At 46.6% G+C, this 15,677-nt stretch overlaps 1 protein-coding gene across 1 annotated transcript in view; it reads left to right on the plus strand.

Moving 5' to 3' along the window:
• LOC118658314 (zinc finger protein 555-like) overlaps positions 1-15,677 on the plus strand; it is a 51,372-nt gene that overhangs the window by 19,488 nt on the left and 16,207 nt on the right. The gene's annotated exons all lie outside the window — the stretch shown is intronic.

The following is a 15,677-nucleotide window of genomic DNA, read 5'->3' on the forward strand; positions in this document are numbered from 1 at the left end:
TCAGCCAGAAAGTCTCAAAAAGGAGGTGATTTACCCCAGCTGGTGTGACGCTGTGGTTGAGCTTTGACCTGTGAACCAGGAGGTCACGGTTCCATTCCCAGTCCAGCACATGCACTTGCCTGGGTTGTGGGCTCCATCCCCAGTGTGGGGCATGCAGGAGGCAGCCCATCAGTGATTCTCTCTCATCACCGATGTTGCTATCTCTCCCTCTTCCTTCCTCTCTGAAATCAATAAAAAAATATATTTTTAAAAGGAGGTGATTTATTCTTTTGTGATGTAAGCTGGCTTTGATGATCATTCCCTGGAGCATTTATAACTTGTGAAGAGTTACATGGAAAAGAGGGCATGTATTTCCAGAATGTGGGGCAAATCACTGAACTAGGTGGCTTGAATTTATTATCTCACAGTTTTGGAGGCTAGATGCCTGAAATCAGTGTGTCAGCAGGGCCACGGTCCCTCTGGGACTCTAGGTAGAACCCTTTCTCGCCACTTCCTAGCCTCTGGCGGGGGCCCTCAAGCCTTGGCATTGCTTGGCTTGACTGGCATCACTCCAATCTCTGCCTCTGTCAGCACATGGCCTTCTCCGTATGTATCTGTCTTCACCTGAAATGATCCTCTCCTTATAAGGACCTAATTCCTGTTGGGTTAGGACCCACTTTAATGGCTTCATCTCAATTTGATTGTATCTATTTCCAAAAAAGATCACATTTTTTATTGGGATGTGTTTCATTATTGTTTGGCCAAAGGTCTTCATGTATTCCTGACACAGTGTTTTAGCAGATATATGATTCGAGAACAGTTTCCTGGGTTCTGTGGCTTGTCTTTCTCATAGTCTTAAATGGTGTCTTTGGGAAAGTAGTTTTTAATTTGGATGGAACAGTCTTAGAAAAGTTATGGCAAATGTTTTATGCCTTCAGAATATAGAGGATTTTCTCATATAAGAAAAAAACAGTAACCTACCAAGGAAGAAACTGATAAATTTAACTCTTAAAACTAAGAGCAATATCCTGAAATGAAGAATAAAGGGACAACAGATAAACCACAGTCTGGGAGAAAATATTTATGGTTTCTGTAATTGAAAAATATTCATATCCAGACTATGTAGTATAAAGAAATGAGACAAAAACCAATAAACATACAAATGAAATAAAAGGAGTAGTAAATATTTCATAGGAGACGACATGTAAAAAGTGCTAAATAGCTTTGGTACTTAGTAAAAAGCATAATAAGGCAATTCCATTTCACACATACTAGAAAAGGCAAAAATCAATAAGTTCAGCAATTCCAATGTCAATCATGTAGAATAAATAAACTTATGCAGGAATGGTGGGAAGATGAATTCACACACTCAATTGGCATTTCCTGTAATTTTTCTACAATGTAGAGAGAATTTGTTACAGGCACTGGACACTGAAATAGGATGGATAGGAGCAGCATTTTCCACAAGAGAAAAAAAAAAAAAAACCCAAACGGGAAACATCCCCCCAAACCATGAATACATGGACTACATGAGTAAATTGTGCGACCCACAACCTCAGACACCAGCATGTGTGAAACACACTGAGGAAAAGAAACGAGTGATGACCATGTTTAGGGTAATTTACATCCTTTCAAAAAAAATCCTCAAAAGGGGCAAAATTAAAACACTACTTGGTCAGGGTGTGTGCAGGAGGCAACCAGTCGATGTGTCTCTCTCACATGGATGTTTCTCTCTCTATATGCCCCTTTCTTCCACTCTCTCTCTAAAAAAAAAAAATCAATGGAAAAAACATCCTTGGGTGGGGATTAAAAAACAGAAGAGATACTCAAATATGTGTATGTGAATGTTCATTGCAGCACTATTCAAAACTGCCAAAAGGTGGACAGATGCACACCAACGGCTGAATGGATAAAGAAAAGTAGTTTCTGCAATTGACAAATATTCATATCCAGACTATGTGGTATAAAGAAACTACATTTATGGAAACTACATAAACGGATAAAGAAACTACATTTTCTTTCGTCCATAAAAAGGAATGAAGCACTGCACATGCTGCAACGTAAATCAACCTTGAAAACATGCTGAGTGAAAGAACTCACACACAAGGCCACATAGTGTATGATTCCATTGTCAGCCTAAGAAACGTTCACGCCTACAGAGAATTTTTATGAATTTATTTGAGCCAAACTGACATCAATTGCTGGGAAGCAAAAACTCAAAGGATTGGTTTTCTCAATCCGAAAAATGGCAATTTTACTACCTATTTTATACATCAGAATCAAAGGACAGGACATAAGGGGCTTACATGAAATTTACTGGTGACAGATTAGGGAGGCGGGAGAAAGCAAAGCAGGGAAATATCTGGGACTGGATAAAAAGTAAAATGGATAGTCATACTTTTTTTTTTTACATTTGTGGGTACAGTATAGTTAACGGTCAATAATTAACATAAAACAATGAAAGGATTTGTGGTCTCCACCCTGGTGCAGTGATTGTGCCTGGAGGGGTCCAGAAAAAGGGAAGTTGCCTTGACATTCCAAAGGTCTGTTATCCTAGATTCAAAAAGACTGTAGACAGGCTCAGGTAAAGATAGACCCTTGTCAGGGAAGATTCTAGCCTAGGATGTGACTGACTGCCATGATCTGCTTTTAGTTAGAAAGTTTTAATTGCCGACCATCCTCTTTGGTTACTTTTGGTCTCTGTGTTTGTAAGCCCACCATGCAGGCCTCCCGAGCTTGTCATGTTTAGTATGTGGCCCCTTTTCATGCACACCATTTATATAAAAAATTCAGAGACAAAATATTTTAGTGGTAGCCAGGGGGGTAGGGTTATTTATCATGGCTATTATGACCTTAAAAATTTTTTAATGGAGATATACTAATTCACATACCCTAACATCTGCAGTTTTAAGTGTAAAACTCAGTGGTGTTTGTACATTCACAAACCTGTGCAATATCACTATCCTATCTAATAAAAGAGAAATATGCAAATTGACCATACCTCTACTATGCCCACCAGCCACACCCACCTGCCAATCAGAGTGACTATGCAAATTAACCCAACCAGGATGGCTCCAGGCAGCCATGGAGCTGGAGCAAGCAGGAGGCTTGGGTTGCCCCAGCGATGGAGGAAGCCAAGCTTCCCGCCTGCCCTGGCAGCCCTGAGCTCCCCTCAAGGCTACAAAGTTTCAATTATAGAAGACAAATAAATCCCAGATACCTGCTTCCAGCCGACCTGGCCTCCGCTCACAGAGGTGCTGAAAAAAAAAAAAAGAAAAAGAAAAAAAGGAGGGGCTGGGAGCTTGGGTCGCTGGGGGTGTTGGCCAGCCTGCAAACAGCCATCAGCCCCTTACCCAGGCTGGCCAGGTGAGCAGTTAGGATCCAGCAGTTCTGGATTGCGAGAGGGATGTCTGACTGCCGGTTTAGGTCCGATCCCTGTAAACCCGAAGTAGGACATCCTTCGAGGGATCCCAGATTGGAGAGGGTGCAGGCCAGGCTGAGGAACACCCTCACCCCTCCGTGCACGAATTTTGTGCACCTGGCCACTAGTATAATCTATATAAGAAAATACAGCCTTTTCCATTTCAAAATTCTCTGTGGGCTGACTGAGAACCTGACTGGACATAAATTTCTTTGCAGCAAAATGTACAGGAGAATTCTAACATGTCACACCAGTGTCTGGGCTGAGAGGAGTCTTGTGCATAGACTGGGGTTGCCGGGTCGCCCTTTGCACTAGGCAAAGGACGGTCACCATCTACCTTAAGCCCCAACTGAGGGGTACAGACGCAGGGTGGGGGCCTCCCAGTGTCAAAAGTCATGCGTCAAACCCTGTAATGGACTCTGTTGCACTTGTTGGCGTCACTGGTGTGTTTTTGCTCTTTAAAAGCACAGAACCAAGGTGAACTCACGCCTGGACAGATCTCTGATGTCGAAGGTCAGCAGGACAGACTGCTCAGTCCTGCCCAGTCCCGACTCCGTGCAGGGGATGCTCCACGGAAATCAGAGTCAGGACGCCCCGCTCCAGGAGGAGCGCTCAGGCGGGGCCACCAGGCCTGTGGGCGGATGCAGGGTTCACCCCGCCGGGAGCGCATTCTGCTGAGAACTAATGTTCAGGGCGTGCAGGTCCCGGTAGCAGAAGAGCCAGGCAGGAAGGGCCGAGGCCCCGAACTGGCATTTCCGCCCGGCTCAGTCACGTGACCCTGCCTCCACCTATCATTCGGGTTCAGAATGTAGCTGTCCTATCAGGGAATATAGAGGCAGGGGCGGGGCCTCGGACTTGCCCACTCCAAGGACAGCAGGAAGACCTGTCCCCTTTCCACTCAGTGAATTCCGTCCAATCAGGCAGCGGGAACCCGAAATATGGTCCAATCAGGGCCCGGGGCAGGTCCTTTCGCTGACCTCCTGTGACGTCCCTCAGTGTGACGCAACACTTGCCGCTAACTGCTCCACCGGACTCCTGCTTACACGTGCCTGTTGCTCTCGGCTGCCCAGGCTGCGGAGCCGCTGGTGGACCCTGCGCTGTCCTGAGCCCCGAGATGGTGAGCGCATTGGTCCCATCCCCAATTCCGGGAGGGGCTGGTTCATACGACCCGACGCGAATGGAAGCGGCGTGGGCCAGGTCTCCCCGAATCCCCGGGAGCTCCCGACCCGAGTCCCCGCCCTCGGCTGCACAGTGGGTCCCGGCGTCCAATCCCGTCCCCGCGTGAGGGTGCCCGTGTCCTGACCCGAGTCTGGCTGTGGGACGCACGGAGGGCGGATGATCCCCAGCGCCGGCTGTCGGGCTGGGGGCTGCAGGCGGAGGGGAGCCTGTTGCAACAGGGACAAGTCTGCGGTCTCAGGTTGCCCGCACCTCCAATCAGACAGAAAAGGGCCTTTCTTTCCTGTGGAAGGAGGGTGAGCAGGAAGCGCCTCTTTCTGGTCAACAGTCTTGTCTGCTTGTCACTGCTTCTTCAGAGAGGGCGGGAGGCAATGTCTGGGCCTGGATAAAAGGTAGGAAAATTTGAACACGTGGTCAAGCCCGTGGAAAATAAAAAATCCAAGCTTTGTAACCAGAGACTTTCACTCAAAAGAATGATCCCACGGAGTGGGGGAGAAGGGATTGTGCACTCCGGGCGTGGGCTGTGCAGATAGGGAGAACGCTCTGACCATGCCATCTGGAAGTGTCTCCACAGTTGGGCTTTCTACGTTTTGCTTTTATTTATTATTTTAAATTATTTTTTATTGATTTCAGAGAGGAAGGGAGAGGGAGAGAGAGCCAGAAACATCAATGATGAGAGAGAATCATCATTTAGATTGACTGCTTCCTGCACACCCGCTACTGGGGATGGAGCCCACAACTGGGGCATGTGCCCTTGACCGGAATTGAACCCGCCACCTTTGAGTCCACAGGCCGACAGTCTCTCCACTGAGCCAAACCAGCCAGGGCAAGTTTTGTTTTTATAGAGGAGTAAACCACACACACACACGCACACACAACGTTCGTCCCTATGTGTTTATTTTCTCCACGTTTGCCAGCACTTAAATGATCTAACTTAATTTTTGTCCATGTAATGTGTGATCCAGTCTCGTCTTATGGTTTTACTGGTCATCACGGAGGCAGAGCATGTGGTGTTCCATCTTCTGTGAATCAGTTTTCAGTCTGTGGTCGCCTTTCATTCATTCCCATGTTTATTGATGTCTGACGTTTTCTTAGATCCTCTGGGCAGGAACCCCCTTTTCATGTGCAGGTGGAGTACATATTTTTTTAAGTGTGGTTTATCTTTTCATTCTCTTTATTCTGTGTTGGTGAATGAACTTTTAATGTTACTAGAATTGAATTGTTTCCTTTCACTCTTTTATATTCTTGAATTCTAGTGGTTTTTTTTGAAGAAAAATTGCCATTCATTTAAGAATATATTTTTAGCTTGTCAAAACGATTTTTCAACAGCATTAATTGAGGTATCATTTAAACACCACAAAGTATACCTGTTTAACATAACAGCATTTCATTCGTTTACAAAATTGCACCCCCACCCCCACAGTCTCATTTGAAACATTTCTGTCACCCCATAAAGAAACCTGTGTCTACTGGCAGTCACTCCGCATCCAGTCTGGGCTCCCCCACCCCCATGCTTCATCTATTTTCTGTCTCTATAGATTGGCTTCTGTACACTTTATGTAAATGATATTACACTATCTGTGGTCTTTGTGAAGCCTGGTAATAATGTACTTACGGGTCATTGATTTTGTGCCACGAATCACAACTTTATTTCTCTTATTGTCACATGTATTCCATTGCATGAATATTTCCACATTTTGCTTATCTGGATCACATAATGTTGTTTCCACTTCCTGGCTATTATGAATCAACCTGGGTCTGTGCCCTGACCTGGAATCAAACCAGTGACCTCTTGGTTCCTGTGTCAATGCCCAACCACTGAACCACACTGTCTGGGTTTAGTGACTCGTCTTTGAATGACCATTTTCCTTAAATGCAGGCAATGCGTTATTTATCGGAGAGGCTCTGCTGGCCTGTCAGATTCTTTAGGGACCTAGCGCCTCTCACCCAACAGGTATCCCAGGCCCTGAGCCCTGGCCTATGTCAATGACCACAGTGTCCACCTCATCCTGGAAGGGGTCTTGTCTCTACCTCTGTCAGACATGAGAGGACTAGATCAGGGCCTTTGACGCGGTTGACTTCCAAGGCAAGCAGCGCTGAAATCTCCATTGTTCATGACTTGCTGACATTCTGGTTTCAGGTCTTAGAGGTCACAAGGAAATAACCTTTGAGCAAGCCCAGTATTCATTTCAGTTTATCTGAATGATAATTTTATCTTTCAGTCTTTTTTTAAAAAATATATTTTTATTGATTTCAGGGAGGAAGGAAGAGGGAGAGAGAGATAGAAACATCAATGATGAGAGAGAATCATTGATTGGCTGCCTCCTGCACACCCCCCCACTGGGGATCGAGCCCACAACCTGGGCATGTGCCCTTGACTGGAATCGAACCTGGGACCCTTCAGTCTGTAGACCGACGCTCTATCCACCGAGCCAAACCAACTAGGGCTATTTTTCAGTCTTTAACTTACCACAGAATCTGCTCTACCCCATTAAAAATCATTCTTTTTAATTATATGTATATAAATTCATATTAGTTGCCACACTTGGCTTCAAGGTTCCAAGTATTTACCATCCCTGAGTGGACTGCATTTGGTTTGCTTACTTCTTGTCATTTCCTGTGAGAATGTGAGCTCAGGAGTCCTAGGAATGGAGCTCTGTTCCCTGTCAGCCTCCCCCATCCTCCTGCACAAGCTGGTGAAGAGGTGCTGTGTTGAAATAGGACATGTGGGATGTTTCAGGACACCGTGGTCTTTGCGAAGGTGGCAGTAAACTTCACCCAGGAAGAGTGGGCTTTACTGGATGGTGCTCAGAGGAATCTCTACAGCAGTGGTTCTCAACCTTGGCTGCACATTAGAATCACCTGGGAATCTTTTTAAAATCCTGATTTCTGGGCCTCATCCTCCGGAAATTCTGTTTCTTTGTTATTAATGTTGTGACCTTACCCCATAACAAAGAAATAGAATTTCGGAGGATGGGGCCCAGAAATCAGGATTTTTAAATATACATTTTATTGATTTTTTACAGAGAGGAAGGAGAGGGATAGAGAGTCAGAAATATCAATGAGAGAGAAACATCGATCAGCTGCCTCCTGCACACCTCCCACTGGGGATGTGCCCGCAACCAAGGTACATGCCCTTGAACGGAATTGAACCTGGAACCCTTCAGTTCGCAGGCCGACGCTCTATCCCCTGAGCCAAACCAGTTAGGGCCAGAAATCAGGATTTTAAAAAGATTCCCAGGTGATTCTAATGTGCAGCCAAGGTTGAGAACCACTGGGTTAGCTGCTTTTAATCAATGCAATTAGATCACCATAAAAGGGGGTAAAGGAGCCCATAAAATTAAAACTGCCTCCCCCATCAAAAAATAATAAAATAAAGGAAAACACTCACACTCCTGCAAGGAACCCTAACACCTCCCTTCACTCACAGTGCTGTTTACTCAGACCATGATGGGGGCGGGAAGAAGAAAAGCAGATCGGGGCCAGGCTTTTAATGCTTTGCAACAACCAGATGATACCTCGCCTCTGCTCACGCGGTGCAACAGTGAGTCAGGACAAGGTGTAGATTTGCTAATGCGCATTTATTTATTTATTTTTAGTTGAGTTGATTGGGGTGACATTGGTTAATACAATTACGGAGGTGCTAATGTGCCTTTAATCACCAAAGGGCTGAAGCTGTGTGGGCTTTCATTCTGTAATGTCTCTAAGACGGTGACCGTTAAATGCAAACAAGAAAGGAGAAGTGATGCACACCTGATGCTCAGATCGATTTAAATAGTGCTCCTGGCGTGGAGCCTCGGCCACGTCTATGGCTGGGCTTTGGTGGGCTTCCGCTGCTCAGCTGTTTCATCTGCTCGCAACGCCGGTGCGATGGAGCGTGTGCGTTGGGAGCACAGAGCCTGGGTCGATGGCAGAACTGAGCGCCTCTGCAGTGCTGGGGACCACTTACCTTCCAGAATATCTAAACATTCTTCCCAACTTGTCTGCATTAGGATGGTAAGTTTTGGTCATGAGGCGTACTTTAGGGGCTGCCTTCACGTATTCTTCTACAAGGAATAGTTCAAGTCTAAAAGTCCCTCCGTCAAAGGGGGAATCCTGGGGGCCAGCATGACCACATGAAAAGAACAGGTATTGCTCTCATCAGGTTCTGCTTTAATCCTGGGAACCGGTGTTACCAGTGAACTCGGGGTTTCCTTGACAATCCTACGGGGCAGCCCTGCCATCTTGTCATATCCTAAATTCGGCCTCTGGTTTAGCCTCGGCTAGAGGGTATCTTCCTTAAAAAAATGCATTTTTAAAAAATTGATTTCAGAGAGGGAGAGGGAGAGATAGAAACATCAATGATAAGAATCATTGATGGGCTGCCTCCTGCATGCCCGGCACTGGAGATCCAGCCTGCAACCCGGGCATGTGCCCTAACCAGGAATCGAACCGTGACCTCCTGGTTCATAGGTCCACGCTCAATCACCGAGCCACGCCGGCGGGCAAGGGTATTTTTTGAGTAGGACATGTCCCAGGCGTTTTGGCCCAATTTAATCAGTGTGTTAAGTTTCCAGGTACAACCGTAATGTAAGTGGTGAGTGCTTTTTCTTAAATCAGCGAAAATAGGAATACAACTACCTATTATACAGTATCACGAAATTCTCTAATCTAGGCAAACTGAAAATCGGGTCTAAAAGACATTTCCGGGCAGTGTAGTGCGCACACCTGCGAAGTCTAACGCCTCGCACCTGTGGCTCTAGAGACTCAGTTCCACACAGAGGCTGGGGCTCTGGGCCTCATCCAAGGGCGAAAGAAACGGTAGCCCTGTTATGGGTTCACTCAGCGAGATAGACCACCAACTCAGAATTTAAATTTAGGAGCCTTTATTAAGCTGGCCAGCTGACCACAGTCACAGCACCCTGCGGGAGCAGAGGCCGAACTGCAGAGATGACACAGGAGTTACATTTTATTATTAAATTTTGTAGGCCCAGAGAAAAATGTGTCTTTTAAATTCTGGGCCCCCCAATATGGAGGAAACTCTCTTTATTTATACTCTTTCCAGTCCTTTGTCTCCCAAATTTGGAATGAGACTTCCGGGCCTTCTGAGAAAGAAGGCCTGCGTGCTGGGAAGGGGCCATGAGACCGCATCTCAAGGCCTGGCCTGATGTCAGCGCCTTCCTATCTGTGTGTTTTAGGAGCAGACAGCACAGCATGACCGTCTGGCCAAAGCGCCAGGTATGCAGCCCAGCACAGCCCAAGGTTTCCCCACCGGAGCCCCAACCTAGAGTGGGAGGGGGACGGCCTCGGGTTCAAAGGTCCTGGGTCAGAGCCAAGCGGGACTTGGCTTCCTCGCTGGGTCTGTTGGGTGTCTTTGTTCCTGGTGACGGGGCAGAGCCACAGCGAGCCCACCCCAGGCGATCCCTGGGCCCAGAGCGAGCAGTCGTGCTGCCCTGCCCCGGGTCCGGACCAGGGACGCCACGCGGGGAAACTGAGTGAGTGCCTCCCCTTATAGATGGAGGACAACAGCCAGCGGACCGGTTCAGCTCAGAACCGCGGTGGGAGTCAGGCAGGGAAGCGCTGAGGCAAAAAGCCCGCCTTCCCGCCCGGCTGGCGCGGACCTGCTGCCCCGCCCAGCACTCCAGCGCCGGGCCTGTGACGCCGTCCAATGGGAGGCCAGGGGGCGGGGCCAGGAGTAACGTGGCGGGGGCAGGTCAGAGACTTGTGTAAGTGGAGATGCGGTATCACCGTCCAATCAGCGTTCCCGAAAAATAAGTGTCCAATCAGCGTTCCCGAGAGGAGGAGGACCTGGACCAGCGTCCATTCAGGGCGAATCGCCTGGACAACCGTCCAATCCTGGCTTTTGTGGTGCAGGTGCTGCGGTCCGTCCGGGACTCCGAGCGAACCCTCAGGGTAAGTTCGTGGGGTCCGGGGTGCGGGGTGTGTGTATTCGAACCGTCTCGAACCGTGGGAGGGGTGCGGGGAGGAGAGGGGGGCGTCCGGAGTTCTCGGCGGGGGAGGAGGTGGAGGGAGGGAGAGATGAGTGGGCGTTGCGGGATAGGGCCCCCGGCTCGTTCCGGACGAGGCTTAGGAGACTATTTCAAAGCCGGTTGCATTGCCAAAACCGGTTTGGCTCGGTGGATAGAGCGTCGGCCTGCGGACTGAAGGGTCCCAGGTTCGATTCCGGTCAGGGGCATGTGCCTTGGTTGCGGGCACATCCCCGGTGGGAGGTGTGCAGGAGGCAGCTGGTCGATGTTTCTCTCTCATCGATGTTTCTAACTCTCTATCCCTCTCCCTTCCTCTCTGTAAAAAATCAATAAAAATATATTAAAAAAAAAAAAAAAAAGCCGGTTGCATTAGGGACAATGCTTGGATCTCAGAGCGGCGTCCTCGTCTCAAATCAGACAGGGAGCACAGTGTGAAGAACTGGGTATGACAGAGGAAGAAGGGTGGACAGGACTTGGGTGTGACAGGACCCGGCCGCCCTGTGGTCATCGCATTCTCAGCTCAGGTCAGCTGGGCCTTGTTCAGACGCGGGGGATGGGGTGGAGGGCAATGTCTGGACCTGTGGGGAAGCAGGAGCCTGAAAAAAGTTGGGGTATGAAATGGGCAATTTTGATCACCTGGTGAAGCATGTAAAAGAAATGTGAAAAATCCGAACTTCCTAAGGAGAGACTTTACAAAGAGTTATTACAAGGAAGTGGGGAAAAGGGACTGTGCTCTCAGGGCAAGAACGCTCTGACCGTATGATATGCAAGTGTCTCAAGAGTTGGGCCAAATAGTTTTTTGTTGTTGTTGAGAGCAGAGTCAACAAATGCAGAAAGAACCAGGTGTAGTTGGGATGGCAGGTCCCTGAGGCCAGCCTGTCCCCAGGAGGGCTGTTGTGTAGTGGCTTAGGCTGAGGACAGGCCAACTGCAAGGATCTGGGGGTAGGAGAGAAGCTAAACCAAAGTCTGGCCAACAGGCATTTGCTCTGCTTGGTCAGTGGAGATGAGCAATTCAGCTCATCAACAATGAAGCACGGAAGGGGATTTGAGGCGTCTGCATCCAGCCTTGCCCTGGATAAAAAGGTGAAGGGAGTTTTTGCATCATGCCCTTTTCCAGAACAGATGGATGGGGGTGGGTAGTGCTTCCTCACACCTTCCATGGGTGTTACCAGAAGCACAGGTCTCAGGGCGGATTCAGCTCTGTCACCTGACTCGTGTGAGCAGCCTGTGTCCAACTCAGCACTGTTTTCCCTTATTCAAGCCTCAGGTTTCAGCAGATGTAGAATAACTGAATTTTTTTTTCCTGTTTCTTTTCCTTAGTAAGGGTAGTGAGGGTCTCAGGTCTTTTGTTGTTATGGGGCTGAACCACAGACGTCTCTGGGGGAAACTGTCTCAGTACAGAAAATGTCCTCTCTTCCAGTATAATTTTGGAGGAAATCTACAGAATTCCACATCTTCGTGAGAGGTGGGTGGAGATCAGGATTAAAATGTTCATAAAAGCGGTAGTGATTCTTCCATGCAGTTTGTGACACCCTGTGATCCTGCCCCACTTGCTGTTAGTACCACCTTTGGTTCCTATGTGTTCATTTCTTTCATGTGGTTTCCACCACTTAAAGTGCCTAACTTAATTTTTGTCCATCTAATGTGTGACCCAGGATCTCCTTGTGGTGACATACGAGTTTTACTGATCAACGTGGAGGTAGGTCATGTTGTTTCTTCTTTTGTGAAAATTTTAAGTCATTTGGTTGTCTTTTATTGATTTCGGATGTTTTCTTAGATACTCTGGGCAGGAACCCTGTTTCATTTGCAGATACTGTACACATTTTCTCTTTTCACTCTCTTTGTTCCGTGCTGGTGAATAGAGGCTCCATGTGAATAGAAATTGCCGGGGTTCTTGTTCCAGCATTAAGAAGGGTTCAGGAAATCTGGAGAAGGGGCTGTGCGCAGATTAAATAGGAGTCCAGAGATGAGGCATAATTTTGAAAGGCATTTGGGGGTCAGGGGAGCCTAGTTTAAAGGAAACTAAGATTTCCTCATCTCAGGACCCCATGCTTTTTATTAACACAAATTGTCCTGAAGCGAGGTGGAGATATACACTTCAAAGGGTCAGGGTTTCCTATACAGAGTCCATTGTTAGATTGGGGAGAATTAGCCTACGGCTGTTCAGGTGTTTGGCCAGTAGGAGGCAATAACATGTAGATTAAGATGCCCTGAGCTATCTGGCAGCAAACAATCAATTTAATGTATCCTATTCGGGTTTGGGGAAATGCCATCAGCCATTCCCAGATTCAGCCCTGCTGTCATGCTGGAATTGGCTTCCGGCAAAAAATGAATTTTTCCATCTCTTCTGTTGTAGCTTGTCCTTTCCCCCCATTATATTAGAAATCTCTCTGTACTGGGAAGTCATAGAACATTTGACTCTAACTTGTTCTGAAAGTGTTCTATTTAAATTTACATCAAGTTGGTTATGTTACATCAAGTCGATAAAAGGACCTTCATTGTCCCCTTTGGATAACCATTTCTCATCCATCCACTGTGTGTTAAAATGTCCGTCACTTCCACCCTGGGGCTGTGCCTGCTCTGGCAGAGATTCATGTCCCACAAATAGTCCAGTGTCAGTGACCTCCCTGGATCCCTCCTTCGGCTGCACTGTGCTGGCCCAGTCTGTGCTGCGCCCAGTTACCCGGTATGTGCTCTGTAAAAATGGCTTTCATGATATTCTTCCTACCCGTGTGTGCAACAAATCGGAGATATCGAAACTCAATATAAACAGACGCGGTCATTCCACACTCGCCAAGCAAAACACCATGGCGAGTCAGTCGCCTTTTGAGAGTGAATAAATCGACACGCTTCGGAGATACATCGCAGAATTTCCAATAAAGCTTTACAAATTACGTTTAACTGTAATTAGGCATTCTCGCTTGTTAAGATATTTTAAAATAATACTCCAAAATGGCAAAAAGAAAGTTACCGAAAGAAGTGTACTGCGAATCTGAAAGTAACGATGAAGAGTTTTATTTTGGCACCTTGAATACTGACTCTGACGTAGAAAGTGATAACGTTTGTAGTGATTCTACTAGTAGTGACCTAGTTCCAAAAAAGAATTAATAAATCTTGTTTATCCTTCATAATCTTGCATGTTATGTATTACTGCTCTTTCAATGGAAATTAATTCCGACCAGTACGACACCCATGTCCAAATTTAATACGACCGCAAAGGGTTAAATGGCTTCATGTGTTTCTGGGAAAGTGCTTCCACCTTGTTCTGTAGAAATGTAGCTCTTTAGACATTTGCATTTTGTCATTTTAGTTTTAACAAGATTTTCATAAATTAAAAAACAAACGAAAAACTCCCACCGGGTTTTAGATTTAATGGAAGTTTATTAAAACTCTGCACCAGTTTGGGAGAGTTGCTATCATGGTGGCTTTGAGTTTCCATTCAGGGAACATACACAGTCCTTCCCATGTCTTTCTTTATGCTTTGATGTCATTGACTCTGTTTTACAATTTCTCATTGAGATCACTTTATATCCTTCAGTAGACATTGTACTGGAAAAGCCTACAGTTGTCCTCCTGTCTTTCTCCTTTACTTTCACACCGAACACTTCACTTCTGACACATTTGGCCACCAGATAAAGGAGCATTTTCACTTAAGAAGCATTTCTGTGACACCAGCCGGATGTCCTGAAGTCTCAGTTCTGACACTCTCTGTCTACCTGGAGATAGGATCAGATCCCAGAGGCTAAGACCTCAAGACCCAGGAAACTGCCCTTAGTGCAGATGCTCATCACAAATAGTAGGTCCCCAGGTTACCCACAGCTTCTGTGGACTTGGATACAAATTGAGCTTCTCAGGACCTCCTCCTCCATTAATTTGTTAGAGCTCACAAAACTCAGGGAAACACTGACTTATGTTTACCAATTTATTAAAGGAGATAATAAAGGATACAGATGAATAGCCAGGTGAAGAGAGGCACAGGGTGAGGTCTGGGAGGGACCTGAGTGCAGGAGCTGTCCCTGTGGAACTGGGATGTGTCACCGTCCAGATGTGGGTGTGTTCCCCCACCTGGACGCTTTCTGAACCTTGTACTATTGGGATTTTCTGCAGTCTTCCTGACGTAGGCATGATCAAGTATAAACTCCATTTCAGCCCTATCCCTCCCTGGGGGATGTGATTAGATCTGAACATTCTAACGTTCTAATATTGGCTGGTCCTTCTGATGACAGCCTCCTTCCAGGAGCTCCCCAGAATCACCTCATTAGAACAGACGCTCATAGTGCTCTTATCACTTAGGAAATTGCAGGGGGTTTAGGAGCCTTGTGTCAGGAACCAGAGAACAGTATGTGTGTGTATGTGTGTGTGTGTCTCACAGACATACTTTAGGACTTTAAGAAAATTTGTAATAAGTGAAAATTTATCAATATAGTTTTATATTAAGGTATTACATGTGTCCTTATCCCCTCCATTGCCCCCTCCCACTCATGCCCTCACCCCCCTGGTGTCTGTGTCCATTGGTTAGGCTTATATGCATGCATACAAGTCCTTTGGTTGTCAATATAGTTTTAATGACAATGAGATGTCACCTCACCACCTGTCAGAATGGCTACCATCAACAAATCAGCAAATGACAAGTGCTGGCGAGGATGTGAAGAAAAAGGCACCCTCGTGCACTGCTGGTGGGAATGCAGACTAGTGCAGCCATTATGGAAAACAGTATGGAGTTTCCTCAAAAAATTAAATGTGGAACTGCCATTTGACTCAGTGATCCCACTTCTAGGAATATATCCTAAAAGACCCAAAACACCAATCAGAAAGAATGTATGCACCCCTATGCTCATAGCAGCACAATTTGCAATAGCTAAGATCTGGAAACAGCCCAAATGCCCATCAATAGATGAGTGGATAAAAAAGCTGTGATACATTTACACCATGGGATACTATGCAGCAGTAAAAAAGAAGAATCTCTTACCCTTTGAGACAGCATGGAGAGACCTGGAGAGTATCATGCTAAGTGAAATAAGTCAGTCAGAGAAAGACAAGTATCACATAACCTCACCCACATGTGAAATCTAATTAACAAAATAAACTGATGACTGGAGTGGATCCAGAGACATGGAAGCATGGAACACAGTGCA

This window comes from Myotis myotis, unplaced genomic scaffold (genome assembly GCF_014108235.1).
Source record: "Myotis myotis isolate mMyoMyo1 unplaced genomic scaffold, mMyoMyo1.p scaffold_m19_p_6, whole genome shotgun sequence".
NCBI classification, from domain to species: domain Eukaryota; kingdom Metazoa; phylum Chordata; class Mammalia; order Chiroptera; family Vespertilionidae; genus Myotis; species Myotis myotis.